General features: G+C 43.2%; 1 protein-coding gene across 3 annotated transcripts in view; it reads right to left on the reverse strand.

Moving 5' to 3' along the window:
- LOC108745839 (discoidin domain-containing receptor 2-like) overlaps nt 1-7529 on the reverse strand; it is a 103406-nt gene that overhangs the window by 54040 nt on the left and 41837 nt on the right. Inside the window, exon 1 of one of the 3 annotated variants that reach the window (XM_018482232.1) lies at nt 824-836. The exons of the other annotated variants lie outside the window; for them this stretch is intronic. The gene's annotated coding sequence lies outside the window, so the exon portion shown is untranslated. Of the gene's footprint in view, nt 1-823; nt 837-7529 lie in introns of those variants that run through there. 3 annotated transcript variants of the gene reach the window in all.

The raw sequence follows: 7529 nt of genomic DNA on the forward strand, positions 1-7529 counted from the left end.
ACAGAGGATGAGGGGGCGAAAAGAAGATAATTGGCAAGCGGAACGGGGATGAACCCTGGAAACGATATTCGCTAATCCGACAGCGGACAATTATCTGGTCCGTCAGAGCACGACTCACGGACGGCAGACAAGCGTGCAAACTTGAGAAACGGCCGACGGAGCGGTTTAAATTTAGTAACTCCTTTTAGTGAGCGGCAACAAGCATCTAAGTGTGCGAACGTGGCGTGTTACGCCGCCAATCGTAAAGCGATTCCGTCGGGTTTATCGGGCAGATTAAAAGAAATATTTCGTTATGCGAATCGTTGACGATTATTAGACTCGAGATAAGCGAATGGAACGAACATGACTGTAATTTCATTTGGTCTTTGATGTGTCTTTTAAAAATCGCCACTTGCTAGTATTAAATAAATGACAAAGATGTCTTTATGATGAAATGAATCGGAAGAATGGGAATAATTATTTCATTATCTTTCGTTCCTATCATACAGGCGAGGCACAATGAATGCCATTAATAAATATCTGTTTTACCATCGTCATTTAGCGTTGTTTGCAGAAGATAATGAGGTTTAAAGAGGCGAGACAGAAGAAGAAGAAGAAGAAGAAGAGAGAGAGAGAGAGAGAGAGAGGAGAGAACAAGCACGAAGTTCAACGAAACCGTGCCATGTGAGCGTTCGTTCACGACGCATCGTCGCCTGTGCGCGTTTCCAGAGAATCGCTGACATTCGAGAGGCGGAGCAGAAACTCCAACAGAGACGCGAAACCGCTTCAGACGTAAGCACTCTTGAGAAAGTTTTATGATTAAGGAATTAATTACGGTGGATACCTCTTGCCAGGTTGATGACCGATTAGAACGGACCCGTTTCCCAAGTATATCGATTAAAAGATCGGCAGCATGATTTCGGAGGCGGAGGTAAATCTCTTGATTTTTTACCCTACCCGAGTTCAACTGTAATTTCGAGCCGGGTCACCGTGTGCCGTAAGCAGCGGAACTTTCCGACTCGAGAATTTCTTCACGTTTCTTTCTTTTTTTCTTCTTCTTCGCCAAGAAGAGACGAGAGTTTACCAACTGGAACGATGCTGGTACGAAGTGCGCAGAGAGGGAGAGAAGTCGGAGGAAGATGGTACGTCAGTTCAATGTCTTCATGGTAACTAGTCCTTAATGAAGCAAACTTTTATTTACTTTTGAATTTTCCTCGCACAGCGAAGCTTCCACTTACCGCCGCGACCGGGTGCATTTTCACAACGACAAAATTCTCGCGTGTGTATGCAAATGCGTCGGCCGTAAATTGTTTGTATTGAACGTCGCTGCGGCAACGTTTCGACATTCGGGTTGAAACAAACTCGGTTAATGACTTGATTTCGTTTGAGTTTAATTAATCGCGTAATGAATTTTGGATCCGATTGCCGGCAAATTATTTCATTGAAGTTAATCGGATTCATATGTAAATTGACCCATGTTGAAAATACGTTCGCGCACGTTCGTTTTATCGTCGAGGGTAAATCATGTCGTACTGCGGTCTGCGAGTGCATCTTACACGAGATCAACCTGTATTAAACGAGTCAAGATGGCGAGATCCATCGATCTCGCGTCGATCGTCTGACAGATAACGGACGGATAGACGATCGTGGTTAGACACACGATCAATTAATCCCGTAGGATGTTCGATAATATCCATTGACAAGTAACGTCAGCTTCGGCATGTGCACCGTGATCGCCGCAACCACAACATGCCGAGTACCTGCGGTCGATGAACACGTGAAAGAAGATCGTGTATGCTTTAGTAAAATTGACAGGATCAAGGAGCTAGCTTGATATATCACTGTCTAGGAATAAAAATGGTACGCATAGTGGAGATGTCAAGTGTCAGTTTGAAGCGCAACATGACAACAAGTCCGATACACTGACATGAGTCTCTCACGAAGTTACCTCGAACGCTATCCATCTCTCCTCACACTAGACTATCTTACTACCTAATTAATCCTTCGGCTCAATTAACTTCTCACGACGCGGCTCGACGCCAGTGATGATCATAGTAACGTCCGGCCCACGTAGTTTACTAAACGTCGCTTTTTCGTGCCTATTAATTAAAAGCGCGCGTGGCCGGGGGAGCAGGTGGCATCGTTTTTCCCTCATCGTCATGAAACGAGGGATATTTCCTTCCCCTCGTCACTTTCTCGTACAACCGGCGCGAAGATATATATTTAGAGTGGACCCATCACTCAGCTTCTCCCCAGCTTTCCCTCTTTCATTCTCTCGGCCGTTCCGCATCCTCCCTTCACTTTCGTGTCCTCTCTATCAGTACGGTTTCTAGAAAGAGTCTACTTTCGCCTTGTTAGTAAAGTAAATACCGTCGCGTACGGCTCGGCGTTAGTGCATCTGCTTCTCACGACGCTAACAAAAGTGACGCGTCACGGAAAGTGGTCGGGAAGGACGAGGGTAAAGGCGGAGCCGGCCAATCGCAACGTCAGGTTGCAGGCTGCATCAGTCAGACAATTAGGCGACGATCTAAGCTCATGCCTGTTCGGATCCTAAACAAATAGGCTTACGATGATCCGCAATGGGATGACGGCGTGTCACACCGACGTTCTATAAATCCGTTTACGATGTATATATTCCCTGGTAGGGAAGAAAGGGTACTAATAAAGTGACGACCTAATAAATGATGAACGGAGGTGGAATAGTTCTTATTGCAATTAAGGCTTAAAGTGAAATCACGAATTTTGCTATGAAAGAATATAGATAAATTTTTACTAGCTTAAATTACAAGTTATATATAAGTGCAAGCGATAAATTACATAAATTCAGATTTAATATTAATATTAATTGTGTATAATAAACGATAATATGTATAATATATACAATGAGCGAATTCGAGATTCCAAATCTAAAATTCAAAGTATCTATAGTTTGTAATTAGGTGACAATGCATCAAGAAGTGACTAATAAATCTCTATAAGTCATAGACTCGTACTTTAGGAAAGCAAGATCGTCGGAAAGCGGGTTAATGAGTTTAACCTGGAGACAACCCGTATGGAGAGAACGGATAAGACAGGCAGAATTGATAGTGGCAGCTCTTCCCTCTTTCGAGTACGAAACTAGCTTTCTAGCTCTTGCCCACATTATTTCTTCGTCGATGCATATCCTCCGTGTTTAGGGGTATATGGCTTTCGCCGTCAGTTGGCTCATGTCACCCGGGATTAGCGTTGTTTGGACAGAGGAAATTAACTACTACACCCCGGGCGCCGCCATCTGCGTGGGCGTGCACGACATTGTGTCGCGGGCATCCCCCTTAAGATTTCGGGGCAATGTAATTCAGTGTCGAAACCGATCCTAGGGGGGTCGTCCGTCGGCGGTGACATCGCCATTTCCGTGATTAGACGCAACCCCAGGGTCGGTATATTTGATTGCGTTCTTATGACGCTTTTTCAGGAAATGCAATCGATTGTGACACGAAACTCTGTGGCTCTGTGCAAAATAATGTGTAATGCAATGTAGAAAGGGTAGAAAATAGAAGACAATTTCAACAAAGCAACCGACAAAGCAATAATTACTTGTCTTCTCACGTAATTCATCTGTTGTTTCTTGAGATCTAACTCTTCGAAGGATTCACACATAGTAATTCACGTAGAGATCGAAACATGTTATTAGGAGCATTAAATAACGCGTAATCTTCGATCGATTAATATCGATCTGAGAATTCTACGTTCACACACGATAAAAATTTGATATCCGATCGTAAATAATACTCTCGTGTATCATGCAATGATTACAAATAAATAGTAATTCTACAAATAAAAAAAATCACGCAATGAAACGACTTCCACGTAGTAATGAAAAGAGTAGGTAATAATGCTGTTTCAATCACTCCTGAAAGATCTTCCGTGTAATTACAAGTATAATCCTTAATGTATCGCATATTGCAATGCACGTTGAGAAATATTGTTTATATTACGCGTCGAGGATATAATGCGATATCCAGGCTATTATTATATAAAACGCGTATTAAGGGCGGAGTTAGCATGCCAGAGCGAACGTGATCGATTAGCGCCAGTCTCGCGGCTGCACCTGCAGGTCGGTAAGACATAAATGAAAATGGCGTTTACCTCGTTGATCGATTCTGTAAATAAAGATCGCGTTGCTCTCACTGTTGGACCAACGGCGCCGGCAGCAGCGGCCCCGCTGGTTCGATTATCAACAAGAATGCAGGTAGATGCTGAAGGAATCTCGCTCTGAGGAACAAGGAGCGAAAAAACAAGTAGAAAAAGTAAACTACGATGCGACAACGACGACGACGACGACGACGACGACGACGACGACGATGGCAACGGAGGAGCCACAGGTCGAGGCCGCAATGCCCCAGGTAAGATTTTCGCACCCGGCGGTAAGCTCGTTAGCGAGAGATTGCGATCAATGACCGAAGATGAACGCGTTCGCACGGTAGAACAGAAAAGAGATAGCGCCAAAGGATAGAAAACTGGAGCAAGAAAGGATAAGAGAAAGAGAAAGAGTAGGGGAAAGAATGGTAGGGGAGGAAACGACTAAGGAGGTTGCTTTGCAAGCGTTACCTGGCGATACTCTGGCCTGCTCGTTAGTGCCGGCCTTTTGCGCCGATCTCCTCCTCTCTTTCCCTCCTTCTCTCTCTCTCTCTCTCTCTCTCTCTCTCTCTCTCTCACGACTTCTTCCTTTCCCTACTGCCTCTCTTAATACGTGTTATTCGATACCACCGTAGGTGGTTACGGCGGTAATTGCGTTCACACTTAACCACCTCGTCGGGCGCGGGATAACGATTGGTCGGCAATCGCGTGCGTTGAATTTGTCGTCCTTTTTGCGCTCTGGATATAATGCGGGAGTAAATACACTTATAAGGCTAAGAGGGAATTTTCTGATATTGCACCGATTTATTACAAGTTACGAGTACAATTGCTTCTGACGCAAGTAGAAATTGGAATTTTTCAACGAGCTCTCGATATTTAAAAAAAAATGTAAATGCATTACTTCTACTTCTTTTAACATATAATAAAGAAAAGTATAATATTACACATCTTTTTAAAACAAAAACATACCTGTCTGTTATATATGTATAATTTATTTTATTAGAAATAATTACAAATATATGTCTCCGACAAAATTCTCGCAGTTATTTTCACAGGACACACGACTGGAGCTTTTTATTCGTCTCTCTGACGAAAACGACTGACTCACCGAGATTGTTACCGTTCGTTAAAAAAAAAGACAAATAAATATATATATATATATATAATATCTACAGACATCATTAACAATTACATTTGACGGTTAGTATCTGACTTTACCAATTTTTATCTATCTCGAAAGAGGTATTCTATTGAATAGATTTATATTATACAAATTATATTATGCGTGAACATAAAAAATTTACAAAGAAACGTCATCCTCAAATGCAATTGCATACACGTCATGGTAATCGTATTTACGTTCGTCGTACCTATCTTATTAACTGACAGGTACACTGTAGTTGAGAAAGTTTCAAGGCAAGTAAAACTTACAGTAATACGATGTGGTAAACTTTCCCGCGTATGTACGATCGTAATGGTAATTCCCCAGCAGGGATCAATTTTGCCGCATTCTTCATGATGACGCATCAGAAATGCAATTTGTCTGAAGTTTTAACTGGAAAATTGTAACTTTTCGCTTTATTAGCTACGCGTATGTACGCGTACGTCATGAATACCAAATGCAACGGGTACGAGTACGCCAAAAATGTCAGGGAAAATTCTAAAATATGCAACAACTTTTCCATGCAAATTACGTTGCGTGAATGAAGATCAAATTAACTGTTTAGTCTTTTGGATAACCAGACAATGTGTTTAATATTAATTAAGAATATCAGAATGTGCTGTAAAAGCTTGATTATTATCCGCTTACTTAAAACGGACGTGCGATATCACGACTCTCGAACGCACCGTGCAGCTTCGTAAACGTACGCTTGTACGCCATAAAAGCGATATCGGAAATTTTTTGCGACGCGTTCTAAAATATAACGGTTTTAACGTTAATTATGCTCAAACGGTCAGCATAGAAAAAAAATTTATAAAGGGCATTCGGGCGTATCTCGCAGCCGCGCTGCACCGCGGCGCATTAAAACGTGCGTGGAAGTAACGATATCGCCGTACTCGTGGTAAGCCGCAGAGTGGCGATAATCGTGGGCAGGTTTTTTTTTTGTTTTTACCGGTTTTATTCCCGGACCGCTTCGAATGTGGAGCAGAGCGCGCCCATCGCGTCGGTATATCTGCACGCAACGGAAACTTCGTCGGGGCCCCTCTTCCATTTTATCCGTCAGCGGGGCGGCTATTCCACGAGGCCGGCCCACCGTGTTCCCTTGGTTTTCATCGTCTGCTGTATCGCGGTACCATAAATAAAATATACGTGGACCGCGCGTATACCCCACCAGTCGCTCGGGGCAGTGTGGAAGGCGTAAAGGTCGTTTTGCCAAACGGCGCCAGGAATTCACGAGATACGTGGGGTGTTCGAAGCAAAATAATATTGCAAATTCAATTCGGCCGCACCAGGACCCCCTCCGGCCTCTGAAGATCTATGCAAATAGAGCCGCGTGCGCCGACAGGGAAAAACAAGTAGGAATGGCTTTGCGTTTCCGGAGCTACTATAGTCGATGCAAATACTTTTTTAAAGTGTGCACAACTTTAAAGTGTGAACACGGCGCTGGCGATCTTATCGTGTAAGCGGAACGGGAAATAGAAATATGGTTAATTTACCGTCCAAGAGTTCTAAACGCTTTCACGATTTTAACCAAGTTACAAAGAGAATTCCAAGTCTTGAAACAGCTCCATCAATTAAAACATTCGTTAAATTCTATTACGAAAATGTTTCTGATATTGACTGTATTTATAGCTTAGATATTTCATTGATGCGTAGTTTGAATGAAACGATCGATTGTCTATCGCTCATTGTAGAGACTGCGAATGTAAGCAGCCTCATCGCGAATCAATAAGATTGAATTTCTTCATTCATTTTTTTTTTGCTGCATGAACGAGCATTTGGAAGCTTTATGCATTCTGACTTCATTCAGACTACTCTGTTCTTTCGAATCCACTCTGTATACAGCTTATCGTGAGTTACGAGTACCCTTCACGACTCCCAAAGTATCTACATAATCCAATATATGTTGATGTCGAGCTAGCTGGGGGTCGAAGGTCCACGCCGCGCCGTTTGTTAGACCGCTCTCTGTCCTAACTGGTCCGAACCCCTATTTTTATTATGCCTATGGGGAAATCTAGCCCCCATGATTTCGCCTAGCCGAGGCAGGCCATCTGGCAAGTGATGCCGGCTTCGCAGGTAATCCGGTAAACATCGGCGGTTGAGCTCCAATTAGCGTCTGTTTACCTTAGCGTCTCCTTTTGTTCGTCGCGAACGTCCTTCTTTCTTCTTCTGCCTTCGCGTTTTCAATTAAAACTCGCGAGGAACTGTTTGATCGGTAGCGTGCAAGTCCGGTCGATGATTGCTTTTACGAGATGCGAGCAATTGAGTCAGG

Source organism: Trachymyrmex septentrionalis, unplaced genomic scaffold (assembly GCF_001594115.1).
Source record: "Trachymyrmex septentrionalis isolate Tsep2-gDNA-1 unplaced genomic scaffold, Tsep1.0 scaffold15, whole genome shotgun sequence".
In the NCBI taxonomy this organism is placed as follows: Eukaryota; Metazoa; Arthropoda; class Insecta; order Hymenoptera; family Formicidae; genus Trachymyrmex; species Trachymyrmex septentrionalis.